Source organism: Zalophus californianus, chromosome 16 (genome assembly GCF_009762305.2).
Source record: "Zalophus californianus isolate mZalCal1 chromosome 16, mZalCal1.pri.v2, whole genome shotgun sequence".
In the NCBI taxonomy this organism is placed as follows: Eukaryota; Metazoa; Chordata; class Mammalia; order Carnivora; family Otariidae; genus Zalophus; species Zalophus californianus.
Window position 1 is genome coordinate 18,371,227 of NC_045610.1, and position 16,656 is coordinate 18,387,882.

The window sequence follows — 16,656 nt, forward strand, 5'->3', positions numbered from 1 at the left end:
GAAATATCAGTTTCTCCTTCTCCTCCTCCATTTTTCCTCCTCCTCCTTCCTTTTCTTCTCTCTGACAATGAGGTATATAGCCTATCTTCTGGGCATGCCTAATACACGGGTGCTGAAAACTGCAGGTGGTGGATCAAAGGCTGATGGGATCAGGAGGAGAAATACTGGCAGTCAGGTCTGGAGGGGGTGAGAGGAGTTGTGTGATCAAGTAACCTGGGAAATGGGTGTGTGTGTGTGCTGAGAAGGAAGTTTCTGTAGAAGAGCATGTGATGTGTTGACAGGCTAGAATTTCAGCAGTGTATGCCATTCTCCCGAGTTTAAAGCCCCACAGAACCAAGAGGGCTGGTCTCTCTGACAGTTGCAACATTCTTCCAGGAGAGTCCTGGTGTCACACACTTCTTCTTTCAGTGTAGGTGACTAAACTGTGACTTGCTTGATATAATTGTTCATTCATACCTTTATAGGACTGTCATTACATAAGTCAACCCATCAGGGAAAAACCCTTCTGTCTCAATGGTTCTTTTTTTGGAAAATATGCTTGCCTAATCTGCTGGACTCACTATCAAGATGTAGAGCTGGGTAGGTCCCTGTAGGTTGGGGACTTTTTCCCTGAGACTGGAGAACATTGTCATACCAGGCATGGCCACCAGAAAGCAAGCAAGAGCAGCTGGGACCGGGTCTAGATAGAAAATCCATTAAAGCAGGCTCAAGGAGGGGCACTTGGGTGGCTCAGTCATTAAGGGTCTGCCTTCAGGTCAGGTCATGATCCCAGAATCCTGGGATCAAGCCCCACATCGGGGCTTCCCTGCTCAGCGGGAAGGCTGCTTCTCCCTCTCCCACTCCCCCTGCTTATGTTCTGTCTCTCACTGTGTCTCTGTCAAACAAATAAATAAAAATCTTAAAAAAAAAAAAAAAGCAGGTTCAAGGAATGGAAGGAGGCAGCTAAGGTTCTCAGACACCAGAAAGCAGGAAAGCCTCCCAGGCTATAGAAACTGGATTGTCTTGCTGCTGGTCCCTGGTGCTGTGGGGTGGTGAGCACTGAGCCCATGCACACTCTGTAAGTCCTAGCCTGTCCCTTGGTGGGGTTCGCTCTGAGCAGACTGGTGCCCTAGCGCCACACTGGCCACCCAACTGCCCTTGGGACCACCTGCCACAGTGTTGAGTTACTCAGAAGAGAACCTTGGGTGGACCCTTGGAGCCTGACCCAAGGTTACCCTTTGTACGTTGCACTGGATCTTCCCCATCCTGGCTTCCTTGATCTCTAGAATTTGTCCAAGTTATGGCAAAAGGCCAGCAGCATAGAGATCAGTGTTTTCCCCTGACTGGCAATCAACTCACCTTCTGATAACAGTATCTTGCTTTGCCTGTCCGGCTGGGTGCAGTCATGGAAGAATCAGGGCGCCTCCCTCCCTGCCAAAGGGTGGGCATGTGACCCAGCCAGGCCAGTCAGCCTGTTTCCTGTGAACTGGAATCTTGAGAATGATAGAAATGGGTTATAGCTGATTTCTCCTGACAGCCGTGTCCTGTAAGTGTGTCTGATGTTTCCTGCTGCCGGGATTCCCAGAACTGTCCTGCTTCTTGTCCCGATTGTGAGCTGGCTGTTCAGCATTCTTTGTATTCTGACAGTTACCCTTCCAAGGACTTCAAACAAATTCGTTTAAAAAAGACAGCCAGAATGCATTTCTTCTCCTTGCAACTAGAGAATGCTAAGTGACACAGATGGGCCGAATCTAACAAGGTGACATCACATGTAAGGGATACTTGTATGAGCCTGATGATGGGTCCAAAACCCATCTGCATGTGGGCCAGAAGGTGAAAGCGGACCCAGGAGTAGAGCGTGAGGTGAGACCCTGGGGATTCCCAGGAACGGCACAGCAGAAGCCAGCGAGGCAGTGAGAATGCCCTTTCTCCCCCCAGTTATGTCTTCATTAATGGGGCATAGAACTTGCACAAGCCAGGTGATGCTATGCAGCATCCTGCAGGGTGCTCTGTTCCTGCAAGAAAGGCCACTATGGGGAGGGATCTGGACATCCCATCAAAGGCAGAGAAGTCAAGGAGCCGAATGGTTCAGCCTGGAGCCAAGAAGGCATGCGGTCTTAAATTGTCACTTTTTCAGTCATCTGACAGTAATTCCTGGCATGTCGGGCACTGCTAGACAAGGCAAGACATATTCTGCTTCAGAGAACTAAAGTCTAGTAACCCAATGGGGGGAGTACAGGGCTCTGTGGTAGTGCCTGCTCTGGATGGGGAGTTGGCTTCCTGGAGGAGGGGTATCTAAGGTGAGTCTAGAAAGATGTGTAGGAAGGAGTTACTCTGGCCCGAGTTGGGGGGGAGCACAGGAAAGGGGAGTAGCTGGTGTCAGGGCTGTATGGGGAGCGGGCATGGTGTCTCGCATGGAGTGGGGACTGAGGGTGAGGGAGTTGGCACCAGATCAGAAAGAGCCTCAGATGTCAGACCAAGGGAATCACTGAAGGTTTTTTTTTTTTTTTTAAGATTTTATTTATTCATTTGACAGAGAGACACAGCGAGAGAGGGAACACAAGCAGGGGGAGTGGGAGAGGGAGAAGCAGGCTTCCCCCAGAGCAGGGAGCCCGATGCGGGGCTTGATCCCAGGATCCCGGGACCATGACCTGAGCCAAAGGCAGGCGCTTAACAACTGAGCCACCAAGGAGCCCCTCACTGAAGGTTTTTAAGGAGGGAAGCAACCAAATGAGATTTGCATTAAAAAAAAATTCACTGTGAGGGGCGCCTGGGTGGCTCAGTTGGTTAAGCGACTGCCTTCGGCTCAGGTCATGATCCTGGAGTCCCGGGATTGAGTCCCACATCGGGCTCCCTGCTCAGCAGGGAGTCTGCTTCTCTCTCTGACCCCCTTCCCTCTTGTGTTCTCTATCTCTCATTCTCTCTCTCTCAAATAAATAAATAAAATCTTTAAAAAAAAAAATTCACTGTGGAAAAGGTTTGGAAGCAGAGCAAGACTGGAATATAGAAGAGAAGCCAGGAGTTGGTTGGAATAGTCCGAGGAGGGAAGGGGTCTGGGCTGGTGGAAGAGCAGGGGGGACAGGGAAGGAATCATTGGAGGGTTACTGGGGTGGCAGCATCAGAAAAGATGAGGTCACAGAAGGCCTGTCCACCAGGTAAGACATTGAGTGATGGGGGGGCAGGTGGTCTTCCAAAGAGCCATCCTGGCCATGGCAATGGAAGCTGGGGCGGCCAAATGCCACTTTGGCAGAACAGCCAGACTGTCTGATTTTCAGAAGCTGACACACAGTAACCAAACCCTTCAGGGACTGCCTTGAAATTTCAAGTACCAATGTGTTAACTCCCAGTAGAAAATCAAACTTCCAGGTGTCTGGGTGGCTCAGTTAAGCATCTGCCTTCCGCTCAGGTCATGATCTCAGGGTCCTGGGATCCAGCCCCACATCGGACTCCTTGCTTGGTGGGGAGCCTGCTTCTCTCTCTATCTGCTGCTCCCCCTACTTGTGTTCTCTGTCAAATAAATAAATAAAATCTTAAGGGAAAAAAAAAAGAAAATCAAACTTCTGTAAACCTAAATAGATCTTCCCAGAGGGACAGCGTTCATGTGCAGCTCACCAGGTACCTCTATGCACTTGCTCTGGAGGCTGGAAGGGTCATCAGAGGTCACCAAGGGAGAAGACTGAAGGTGTGGGTGTGGCTGTGGGAGTCAATGTAAGGCTATTTATGACAAGCAGGAGCAACTTGCTGGTGAGGTCAGCTGTCCACTTATGCATCCGCATTGCCCATGTCCGCTGGATTCAACGCCTCTCACCCTGGAGTGGATAAATTGCCAAATTTCATCTTTCCCTTTTATCTCTTTTTTCCGGACCTTTCCCCCACCCTATTTTGGGCCACTCCTTTCTGTTGATACATTTTCCCACTATAAGCAGTACCTTATCTCTTACATATTGTGGCAGTTAAGGATGCAAAAGTTGAGAAATAAATTTACATGTCATAGGATGGAGCCCATTCCTGGAGCCCACAAGTGCTCTAAAACCCCTATTTATTATATAAATGTTTATGGGTATTTTTTTTACAACTCAGTAAAAGCAGACACGGGGGACGATGAGGAGTGAAGAGACTGTTCCGGAACAAAAGAGATTTAAGAGCCATAACATGCCCTTAAAATGCATTGTGTGGGCTTGTCTGAATCTCATTCAAGCACATCAGTGGTAAAAAGACATTTTTTGGCAACAGTTATGGAATACCCAGTATTAGATCATGTTGAAGAATTGTTACATTTTAAGGGGTGATAATAACATTGTGCTATGAGAAAAAATGTCTATATATTTTAGAAATGACAGAACATCATAATGTCTGGAATTTGTTTTAAAATACTCTAGCAAAGGACAAAACTAGGTGAATCTGTGGCAAGATTTGATAATTGTTGAATCTAAGTTATGAGTATATGGGGTTCTTTGCACTACTCTATTTTGTGTGTGTGTGTACATTTTCATAATCATATAAAAGTTAAAGATGGATTGCATAATAACATTGAATATAAGTAACAATACAATTAAGTTTCTAGGGTAATTTCTTTTTTTAAAGATTTTATTTATTTGAGAGAGAGAGAGCACATGCACGTGCACAGGAGTGGGGGGAGGGGCAGAGGGAGAGGGAGAAGGAGAGAAGCAGACTCCTCGCTCAGTGTGGAGCCAGACTCGGGGCTTGATCTCACCACCCTGAGATCATGACCTGAGCTGAAACCAAGAGTCAGGTGCTTAGCCGACTGAGCCACCCAGGTGCCCCTAGGGTAATTTCTTACCACCCAATTCTCATTCTCTCATTTCACTTAAGAGACAGGATAATTTTTTTTAATTTTATTTTTATTTATTTTTATTATTTTTTTATAGATTTTATTTATTTATTTGAGTGAGAGAGAGAGAGAGAGAGAGCACGAGAAGGGGGAGGGTCAGAGGGAGAAGCAGATTCCCTGCTCAGCAGGGAGCCCGATGCGGGACTTGATCCCGGGACTCCAGGATCATGACCAGAGTCGAAGGCAGTCGCTTAACCAACTGAGCCACCCAGGCGCCCCTTTTAATTTTATTTTTAAGTAAGCTCTACACCCAACGTGGGGCTTGAGCTCACCACCCCAAGATCAAGAGTCACACTCTCCACCGACCAAGCTGGTCGGGTGCCCCAGGAAAAATTCATTTTAAGGGCTTGCTGATGTTGATTTTTCCACAGACATTTTGTACAACATAAAGTAGGAGATTGTGATGCGGCTGGGTTTTAATGGCTTTTCTTGAAAATTTTCTTTTTTTTTTTTTAAAGATTTTATTTTATTTATTTGTGAGAGCGAGAATTGGAGAGAGAGAGAGAGCACATGAGGGGGGAAGGGTCAGAGGGAGAAGCAGACTCCCGGCCGAGCATGGAGTCCGATGCGGGACTCAATCCCGGGACTCCAGGATCATGACCTGAGCTGAAGGCAGTTGCTTAACCAACTGAGCCACCCAGGCACCCTCTTGAAAATTTTCAAGAGGAAATTGAATATTAGTTTCTTGTCTTGATCAAGGATTCTGTGATGAGCTGACCACCAACAGCTCTGCAGACCTGGGAGGCCGGCTGGGGGCAGCAGTGAGAAGTCTGGCTTTCGAAGCAGATGCATGGGATTCTAGTCCTGACTTTGGCCCTTCATTAGCCACAGACTCTTTGGTAAGTCACTCAACCTCAAAGAGCCCCAGCCTCCCCCTCGATAAATGGGAACAACAATGACCGCCTCGTAAAGTTTTATTAGCATGAGCTGAGATATATCTATGCTTGGCATGTGGTAAATACTCATTAACCTTTAGCTACTAGTATTATTCTTGCTGCATTTGGGTGACTGACATTTCTTTGTCATCATTATTATTATTTTGTAATATGACTTTTGCAGTTTCTCAAAAAACATGCATACAGGAAAAAGGGAGGGGGGCAATCCCACTAGCCAGAAGCAGGATGACTGCCCTCATCAGGTTTTACAGCTTCTCTTTTGCTAAAGGGGGCTCACCCGGCTTGCTGGAAATCGAACTCGGTGTAAGATCCAGGGGAGGGATCTTACACTCTCCTTGAACTCTCAATGCACACTCCTAGAGTACATATTTGGAAAGCAATTTATTTTATTTTATTTTTTTAAAAGATTTTATTTATTTATTTGACAGAGAGAGACAGCGAGAGAGGGAACACGAGCAGGGGGAGTGGGAGAGGGAGAAGCAGGCCTCCCGCCGAGCAGGGGGCCCGATGCGGGGCTCGATCGCAGGACCCTGGGACCATGACCCGAGCCGAAGGCAGATGCCCAACGACTGAGCCACCCAGGTGCCCCTGGAAAGCAATTTAAGTCCACGCTTTGACAGCAGAGGAAATAAAGTGAAGTAAATATAGACATAAAAAGAGATTCAACTACACATTTTGAAAACAAGAGGAATTACAGTGCACAGATAAAGTACATATCTAAGAGGAAATTCAAATACACATTCAAAAAGAAAGGTACGGTTCTTGCTCAGCGTTGTTAACGTTTAGAAGGTCTGATATCATGTGCTTTGATTATGGGAAGCTCATCTTCCTCTCTCTGAGGATACACAAGCCCCATGTTTATACCTGTCCATTTGCTAGGCTCTACAGACATGGAGGGACCCATGAGGGAGGGAACAAGGTGAGACGTGAAAAGGAGAGCCAGCTTCTGGCAGTGGCGAACTGCAGGTGCAAATGAGGTCAAGCATTAGGAATCCTGCCAGAAATTCCATTTTTGGGTATACACGTGAAGAAATGAAACACTGTCTCAGAGAGCTATCTGCACCGCCATGTTCAGTGCAGTGTTATTGACAATAGCCATGATATGGAAGCAATCTAAATGTCCATCGATAGATGAATGAATGAAGAAGATGAAGTATGCAAATGCAATGGAATAGGATTCACCCATAAAAAAGAAGGGTATCCTGCTGTTTGGGACCGCATGGATGGACCTTGAGGACATGATGCTAAGTGAGATTAAATCAAATAGAGAAAGACAAATCCTGTGTGATCTCACTTCTATGTGGAATCCGAAAAAAAACCAAACTCCTAGAAATAGAAAGTAGGTTGGTGGGGTGTGGGAGAAATGGGTGGTTAAGGGGTACAAATGTCCAGATGAGTATGTATTTTTAAGATGAATGAGTTCTGGGGGCACCTGGCTGGCTCAATAGGTGGAGCATGCTACTCTTGGTCTCGGGGTTGTGAGTTCGAGCACTGCATTGGGTGGAGAGATTACTTAAAAATAAAGTCTTATCAGGGAACACTACATCAAAAACTAATGATGTAATGCATGGTGATTAACATAACAATAAAAAATTAAAAATAAATAAAAATAAAAATAAAGTCTTAAAAAAAAAGATGAGAGGCTCCTGGGTGGCTCAGTCAGTTGAGCATCTGATTCTTGATTTTGGCTCAGGTCATCATCTCAGGGTCCTGGGGTAGAGCCCCGTGTTGGGCTCCTCATTCAGTGGGGAATCTGCTGGGGATTCTCTCTCCCTCTCCCTTTACCCCACTCTCTCACTCTCTCTCTCTCTAAAATGGATAAATAAATCTTAAAAAAAATATGAGTAAGTTCTGGGATGTAAGGCACAGCATGGTGACTAGTTAATAGTAACATAATGTAGGGGCACCTGGGTGGCTCAGTCGGTTGAGCGTCTGCCTTCGCCTCATGTCATGATCCCAGGGTCCTGGGATTGAGCCCCAAATGGGCTCCCTGCTCAGCGGAGAGTCTGCTTCTCCCTCTCCCTCTGCCTGCCTCTCTGCCTACTTGTGTTCTCTCTCTGTCAAATAAATAAATAAATCTTTTAAAAAAAACACTGTATTATATACTTGAAAGTTGCTAAGAAATTAGATCTGAAAAGTTTTCACCACATACACATACACAAAAGGTGAGGGGATTGATGTGTTAACTAACCTTATTGTGGTAGTCATTTTGCAATATATCCCTATATCATCACATTGTACACCTTAAGTTTACACAATGTTATAGGTCACTTATATCTCAAAGCTGGGGAAAAAATTAGGAATCCTGCAAGAACCCTAGGTTGGTATTCATCACCAGTGGTCCTATGGTGGTTTATCCAGGTGGTTGTTTTGATCCTTAATCCATCCTTTTAGAGACAACCCATTTCTTCATGTTTTAGACACACCCTTGGAGACACAGCCCCATCATTTCACAAGTGTTCTTTAAATTTGCCTTCTTCCTTCACCGCTGAACACCTGTCACTCACCCTCGGGGCCATGAGCACTCACCTGTGGCCCCAAGTGCCTTTCAGGTGCCTGCTGATGTTTCATCTTTATCTGAAGTACACAGCACTGGAGTCAGCCCCGTGTTTTCCCTTTTATATTTTTGGGATCATGACCCGAGCCTAAGGCAGACGCCCAACGACTGAGCCATCCAGGCGCCCCTCCAACCCAGTCCTATAGAATAAGAGCAAACGCCAACCAAATGTCAAAATAAATGCATAGAAACCTACAAGTGGGGAAAGCACCGTGGGATAGCCTGAAGTATCGGTTTGGCAGGGCTGTGAAGGTGTCCCAGCTTAGTCTCCAACAGGTGACCCAGGACTGTTGGAGCATAAGTATGAAAGGGTCAGTGCGTTAGTCATCAAGGAGCTGGCTGCCTTGACAGGTGAATGATGTGGACCATTCGAGAATGCGTCTGATGCTGTCATCCATGTAGCCAGCTAGGGTTGGCTGAGGTTGCACCTTTCGCTTTCCTACTCCCCCCTGACTAGGTTTCCACCTCAGATATGCTTCCCTGAGATTGCATTGGTCACCGAGATTAGGCTGTTTGTCCCTTAGACTCCTCAGTTCCACCTTTGAGAGAGGAGCTAACCTCACACAAATGTGCTGCATCTTGCTTGTTACGTTCTCTAAGGGTGAACCTATCAAGGGGCACCTCTGCTTCCTTCCTCTGTACTAAATACTTGCTTAACCCATTGAGATCTGCTTTCTATCTTTCCTTTCCTTTATCTCAGCTGCTAGAACTTCCGGGGTGCCCAGCACTGACCCCTAATTGCCAACACTTCCCTAGACGTCTCTTTAGTAACCAACACGTCACCACTCATACCTACAAATTCTCTTCTCTTGGCTTCCTCAACACTCTCCTCTGCTTCTCCTCCTCCACCCTCTCTGCCCACTCCCTCTTCCTCTGTCCATCTGAAGTGGCCGCACTCCCCACTGACCCGGGGTCTTTGTCACTTGTGTCCTCTCAGGATGGTCTGTTCACTCCCATGGCTCTGTCAAACAAATGCGGATGGCTCCCAGCCCTGCCCTTCTTCATGAATCTGGCCACAGCTGCCCATGGGAGCCCCTCCACCAGGATGTCACGCAGGCACTTCCAACTCAGTAAGATCCAAACAGAACTCCTTAGAGGCATCATCTGGTCCCTGCTGACGTCCCTGGCCTCACACCCTCTCTCCATAGCATTACCAGATTGTGGTGGGCTTGGCACGAACATGGCCTTATAGCTAATTAAATCAACCTAATATGGAAGGTAACAGAATGTTTTCAGACCCTTAGAATAGCAGCTCGGCATAGTGCCACAGTGATTCCATCTGCTTTATGTTCAGAAAGCCTCAGTATCGATCCTATAGAAACTTTGGGATCCCATTCCCAGACAACAGCAGGGCCCCTAAAGGGAGGGGCCAGGTGTCCTTCCCCTGAGTGAAGGTGAGTGGCCGGTGGTGGTTAACTGGAGGGGACAATTCCTTTAGTGGGTGTATGCTTGTGTGCACGTTGCCACAATCTCCCGAGTTTTCAAGAGGATCCAAAAATCTGGATTTTCATGTGAATCTTCCAACTGTTTAATGGTGGCAACGAATTCTAAATGAAAAATATACTATGTGAGCCAATTAATTTTTTAAGAACACTATGTGAATCAAACAAAACCATACCCCTATCTAACCTGCGGCCTCTCTGTCTGAATAGAAGATGTGGATGTGGAGGCTTGGGAGTCAGACAGACACCGACTCAAGTATTTCCCTGCGAGGTAATGAGAATAAGAGATCATATTTGTAAAATGGCTAGTCCAGAGCAGTTCCCTAAATGGAAGTCAATTCTTTTTTTTTTTTTAAAGATTTATTTATTTATCTGAGAGAGAGAGAATGAAAGCGATAGAGAGCACGAGAGGGAAGAGGGTCAGAGGGAGAGGCAGACTCCCTGCCGAGCAGGGAGCCCGATGTGGGACTCGATCCCGGGACTCCAGGATCATGACCTGAGCCGAAGGCAGTCGCTTAACCAACTGAGCCACCCAGGCGCCCGGAAGTCAATTCTTTTTAAGATTTTATTTATTTATTTGAGAGAGAGAGAGCAGGAGCAGGGAAGGGCAGAGGGAGAAGCAGACTCCTTGTTGAGCAGGGAGCCCGATGCCAGACTCGATCCCAGGACCCTGGGATCATGACCTGAGCCAAAGGCAGATGCTTAACTGACTGAGCCACCCAGGTGCCCAGAAGTCAATTTTTACTTCATCAGCACAACTGACATGCATATAAAAAGAACGTGTTTACGTGGTCAGCATAGGACAACAGGGTATATGAACACCACCGAGGAAGGAGAGGGCCAGCCACAAGCACTCACTGCTCAGTAATTCCATTGCGCATTTCCCTGGATTGGGAATGGGCAGCTCTAGATGAGCCCTGTGGTCGTACACTCTGGGCACAGCCTTCCGATTTGCACCCCAGCCTTGTTTGTGTTTCTTTCTCCGATGCACTTAGAAAAGCCAGATGCTCCAGACCATCAGCGCTGGGGTTCTGAGCCTGGAACTGGAGGGAGGGCCTGGCCAAAAGACGTCCTTCCTGAGAACCCTTAGACAGGACCCTCATCGTCAGCCGCAAACTGTGTCAGCCATGAGGAGCGCCTGCATGGTCTCCCAGAGGTCAAGAGGCCTGTGACCATTTCCCTTATTTGAGGATTCAGGCAAATTAAAAATGAACACTTGCCAAGACAGGTTTTTATAGTATAAACATTTACATTTAACAAGTTAACACGTCTTAACACACACACACACACACACACACACACACTATAATGCTATTTAACTGTGCTACTCATGGATAATTAGATGGACCTGCCTTATTTACAGTACAGAAAGCCCTTCTTCATTTCCTCTCTCTGTTCCTCTGGTGACTTCTCTTCATCACTTCCTGCTTCCAAATTCAGCTCCTCTGCTGTGACTACTTTTTTGACTTCCTCTTGAGGAAGTTCTGAACTGATTTATGCTGCTGCATACTTTTATTCCTGCAATTTAGGATTTGTGTTCTACTGGCCTGGGAACTCCTCCAGGGAAGGGACTGGAAAACTCCTGTCTGTAACTGCAGCGCCCAGCCCTGGTCCTGGAAGACTGTAGATGCTAAATGGAGGGAGGGAAGGAGAGATGAGAAGGCTCTAGCAAGAACAAACAAAGTGTTGGGGCGCCTGGGTGGCTCAGTCAGTAGAGCGACCCGCTCTGGATTTTGGCTCAGGTCATGATCTCAGGGTCCTGAGATCAAGCCCCGCACTGAACCCCACATCAGGCTCCACACTCAGCTGGGACTCTGCTTGAGGATTCTCTCTCCCTCTCCCTCTGCCCCTCCCCACCCTCGTGCTCACATGTGTGCATGCTCTTTCTCTCTAAAATAAATAAATATTTTTTAAAAACTTGAAAAAAGAAAATGAGATCAAAAGTAGGAGCGCCAAGACAAGAAGTGGTTTGGGGAATCTGTCCTATGGGGTAAGTGGTTGGGGAGCTGCCCCTCCAGCCCTGCACTTCTCTGGAATCTGGCTGGCAGTCCTCTCTACGGCTCAGCTGATTCATCCTTCCTCACCTTCAAGCTCAGCTCAACAGAAACCACCGTCCCTGGCACCTGGACACAGCCACACGTTTTCTCATTTGATCTTAACAACCACCCCATAGGCAGATGTCATGACTTCATTTTGCACAGGCAAGGAAACAGGCCAGAAATGACTTCCTAGGTGAGAAAACAGCGGACAGAAAGGCACTAGGCCAAAGTCTCGCCGGGAGACACATATAATTGCCACTTCCACATCAGCGCTAGGGACACCTGTGATTGTGACATAGACGCTGCTTTGACTTTCAGAATTGGCATGTGAGAAACCCAACTCAAAAGAGGACATGGCTCTCCCCTCATGCTCTCTCTGCACTCCTTGTTAATATCCCAAAACATAAATTGCTCTGCAGAAGCTGTGGTTGGTTTCTTGACTTGTGGAAAGGAAGTACAGGCTTTGGGTGAAAGCTAGGACAGACTGATATTCATTTTTGTTTTTGTTTTGTTTTGTTTTTTAAGCAGACTCCACACCCAACGTGGAGCCCAATGAGGGGCTTGAACTCATGACCTGAGATCAAGACCCGAACTGAGATCAAGAGTTGGACACTCAAACAACTGAGCCACCCAGGCGCCCCCAGACTGCCATTTGAATGAAGAATCCCTGTTGTAATCATCTCTCTCACAGTGGTTGTAAGTCTGTCTTCTCAGGCATTACCAAAGTGGGCATGAAGAAACCATGACAGCTTCCAAGGTCTTCTCCAAAGCTTCTCAACAAAACCTTCCGAGTACACAGCCCAGGTTTGGACAACACTGTCATTAGTGCCAAGATTTTTCATTCCTGAGCCCATGGCAGACATCACTTATGGATCACAGGCCTCCTTCCCACCAAGCCAGAGAAATAGCCCATTGATGCAGCAATCCAAGCAGCTGCAACCAATTGACTGGAGTGGGCACACGCCAACAAACCTATTCAACATTTCACCTTATTGCATGCCAGGCCCATTGCTAGGAGATGCAAGGATGAATAACACACTGTCTCTGCCCTCAAGTCAAATATGGGTAGGGGCTGGGAGTAGGCAAAACTCTCAACACATATTTATAGCCAGGTTACATATAAAACCAGGGTTAAATGTATGAACATGGTATTGTGGAAGCTCATACGAGGCAATGACGAATTCTTCCTGGAAGTGCAACACAGAAGTGAGTCTTGAAGAATGATTGGGAGTTGAATAGGCCAAGCAAGGTGGAAAAGGTATTCCTGGCAAAGGGACTAACACATACTAAGGCTTGAGTTCAGAAAGCACTGGAATGGGTGTAAGGAGAAGAAAATCTATACTTAAAGTGGGAAGAACCTCTTTCCCGCATTTCTCTAAGCCACAGATATGTCATCTGTAAGAATGATAATAGTACCTACCTCTTAAGATTGTGTTGAAGACTAAATAAGATCGTGTATATAGTGACCTCACACAGTGCCTGGTTTCAGTGAAAGGCAGCTCCCACTGATATTCCCAGAATGCTAATGGGCATGAAATTGATCTTTGGCAACTGAGTCAGAATGGGTTTAAAGTAGAGGAACGTCATCAGATTTTTTAAAATGTGATATTTTCCATGATTAAAATACATGCCTATTTTATTTTATTTTTAAGATTTTTATTTATTTATTTGAGAGAGAGAGAATGAGAGATAGAGAGGCACGAGAGGGGGGAGGGTCACAGGGAGAAGCAGACTCCCCGCCGAGCAGGGAGCCCGATGTGGGACTCGATCCCGGGACTCCAGGATCATGACCTGAGCCGAAGGCAGTCGCTTAACCAACTGAGCCACCCAGGCGCCCATACATGCCTATTTTAGAAGAGTTGACAATATTTTAAAAAGAGAAAGAAGAGAAGAAAATATGACCTCATCGCCTCTCCACCCAGAGAGAATCTCTCTGAATATTTTGGTGCAGTGTCTTCCCGTCTTTACTCAGCATACTTTTCTTTCTTTTTTTTTTCCTTTCATACTTTTCTATACCTATGACCATACCATATGGACAAAAAGTTCTCTAGTTTTTCAACATAAAATGGTGACATAAGCAGTTTTCTATATTATTACAATCTTTTTGAATATGTTGTCTTAATGGTGAATAGCCATTGAATGGATCCATTGTAATTTACTCTGTGAATCCCTTGCTTGTTGGACAAATATGTTGTTCACAATTTTTTTACCATTGTCAGTAATGTGATGGAGAATGTCTTGACTCATAAGGCTTTTTTTTTTTTTTTTGTACATCATATTATTTCCTTAGGATAGAGCCTCAAAGAAACTTGAGAATTTAAGGATCTGGATGCAATGTTAGCCACCTGTCTCTTGAAAGGGTACATTTATACTCCCTCAGCTGTGTTTGCTTCAGACAAGCCTTTCCAGCTTTGGGCGTTCTCCCTTAAAATGAAGTCTCTGCTAATGTGTTGGCCACAAAAAACAAAAGCAAAGGCGCAGCATTTCCTTCACTATTCATAAGCCAGAGAAGAGCGTACATGTGCGTTTCACACATGGTTCCGTGTTCCAGCTTCTCGGTGCTTGGTTTTTATCCAGCTGCTTGATGGATGAGGGAGAGATCTTAAATTGTTATCAAATATACTTAAAATATTAACTAAAAGGAATATTTTGTTTTCTGTTTGCCTTTTAACCGACTGAGCCACGCAGGCACCCCCTCTGTTTGCCTTTTAATTTAGAGTTTTAATTCTGCTGGAATTAAGTCCTACATAGCTCTTCCTTTGCGATCACTCCTTTCCTTTAAAGGTTTGAAATGGCAGGAATTTTTAGCTCCCTCTAGGTAAGTCACCTCTCTATGGACCTCAATTTCCTCATTTTTTATGTATTTATTTACTTTTAAAGATTTATTTATTCGAGGGGGAGGGGCAGAGGGAGAGGGAGAGACAGTCTTGAGCAGGTTCTGCACTGAGCACGGAGCCCAACACGGGGCTTGATCTCATGATCCTGAGATCACAACTTGAGCCGAAACCAAGTGCGCCACCCAGGCGCCCCTCCTCACCTTTTAAAAGGGCGGGTAGGCAAAGATAAGATCTCTAGGCTTCCTTCTAGGTATAGATTCCTGAACTCTGGACTCTACAGTGTAGCTGGACACTGTCAACCCTCTCCATGTGCACTGGGGCTCCTTTCTCCTTGAGGAACTCATTTATTCATTCAACTAACACCCTCTGAGCATCTACCCTGTGCTGGGCATTATTCTAGGTGCTGGGGATACAGTAGCAAAGACAATAAAGACCCTGCCATCAGTTCTAGTAAGGAGAGATGGACAACAAAGAAACCAGAAAGTTATAATAATTCAGATAGTGCAAATACTATGGAAAGAATAAACAAAGTAAGGGGTTAGGGAGTGCCAGGAGATGGGGGGAGGGGAGTTGCTATTATATCTAAAAGGCTCAGGTGACGTTTCAGCAGAGGTGTGAATGAAGTGAGCAAGCCAGTCACATGGATATCTGGTAGAAGAGCGTTTCAGGTGGAGGGAAGAGCAAATGCAAAGACCTGAGGGCAGGAGCCTCCCGGACCGATTGAAGGAGCAAGGAGGCCAGGATGGCTAGAGCAAAGGAGCACCTGAGATGGTGTAGGGAAAGGGTCAGAGAGGGCACATGGTCTTAGGGTCCTCTTAATGATGTGGCTTTCACTGAATGAAATGGAAACCACTGGATGGTTCTGTGCAGAGCAGTGAACTGATTGTAGCTAGGTTTTAAACGAGTTAGAAGAGGCCTCTGGTCTAGGGGTGCTTGGGTGGCTCAGTCGGTTAAGCATCGGACTCTGGATTTCAGCTCATGATCTCAGGGTCATGATCTCAGCAGGGAGTCTGCTTGGGATTCTCTCTCTCCCTCTGTCCCTCACCCTGCTCATGTTCTCTCTCTCTCTCTCAAATAAATAAATTTTAAAAGGAGAAAGAAGAAAGAAGAAGAAAAAGAAGAGGCAGCCTCTGGTCTAGTAAGCACCACAGGCTCCAGCTTGGGAATGGGCTACACCCTGTCCCATTCCCAGCTGAGGGAACTTGGCCTTATGTCTCTCCTTCTTAGTTCTCCAGTAAAGAAGAATACAGTTTCAGCTAGGAACCCTTCCCTTCCTGCAGCTGATATAACTGCGCCAACCAAGCTTTTGTGTAGGTAGGGGGGAGGAGAGGGAGCCAACCCAGGGGGCTTGTATGTTTAATGTGGGATTTCCTACCTCTAGGATGACCACAGGGTGGTAATGGTTCGGGGGGGGGGGGGCGCTGTGCAGGCCTCATTCAGTCCACCAGTATCTAGCCAGCATCTACCTATTGTGAGCCTAAGACCCTTTCTGGCTCAGGGGAGGTGGGGGATGGTCAATAAGCCAGCAACAAACCCACACACAATAATGGTAGCCAAAAATGGAGCTCCACCACCCCAAAATTCAGGCCTGTGGGTCATGGCACAAAGCTTGCCTCCAGAAATCCATTCAGCTGTGCTATTGTCAGGGAAAGCGGCCTTTTTTGGTCCTGCCCCGCCTAGACCTGGACAGGCTCCCAAATGAGCAGACTTGGATTCCCACAGCTCCTCTCCTTTAAAGCTCTTTCCACAGTTGAACTCTTTTGGAGATCAGTAGGATTCTTTGATGTGTCTCCCCCACCATTCTAAAAACTACAGGGCCTGGTAAAGGCGTTCCTGGAGCACTCCCAGCATGGTCCCTGACAAATAAGGGGTGCTCAAGAAATGAGCTGAGTAAATGATAAGGGAGAAAGGCAGGTAATGTTTTTCCCTTTTACAGGCAATAAAACATGCCCAGACAGGAGGTGTGACTGCCTTCTGGCCTAGTTCCTACCGTAGGAGCACCTGGAGCATAGGGCCACACTCGATGGCCTCCCAGGCCCTCCTCCAACTTCTCT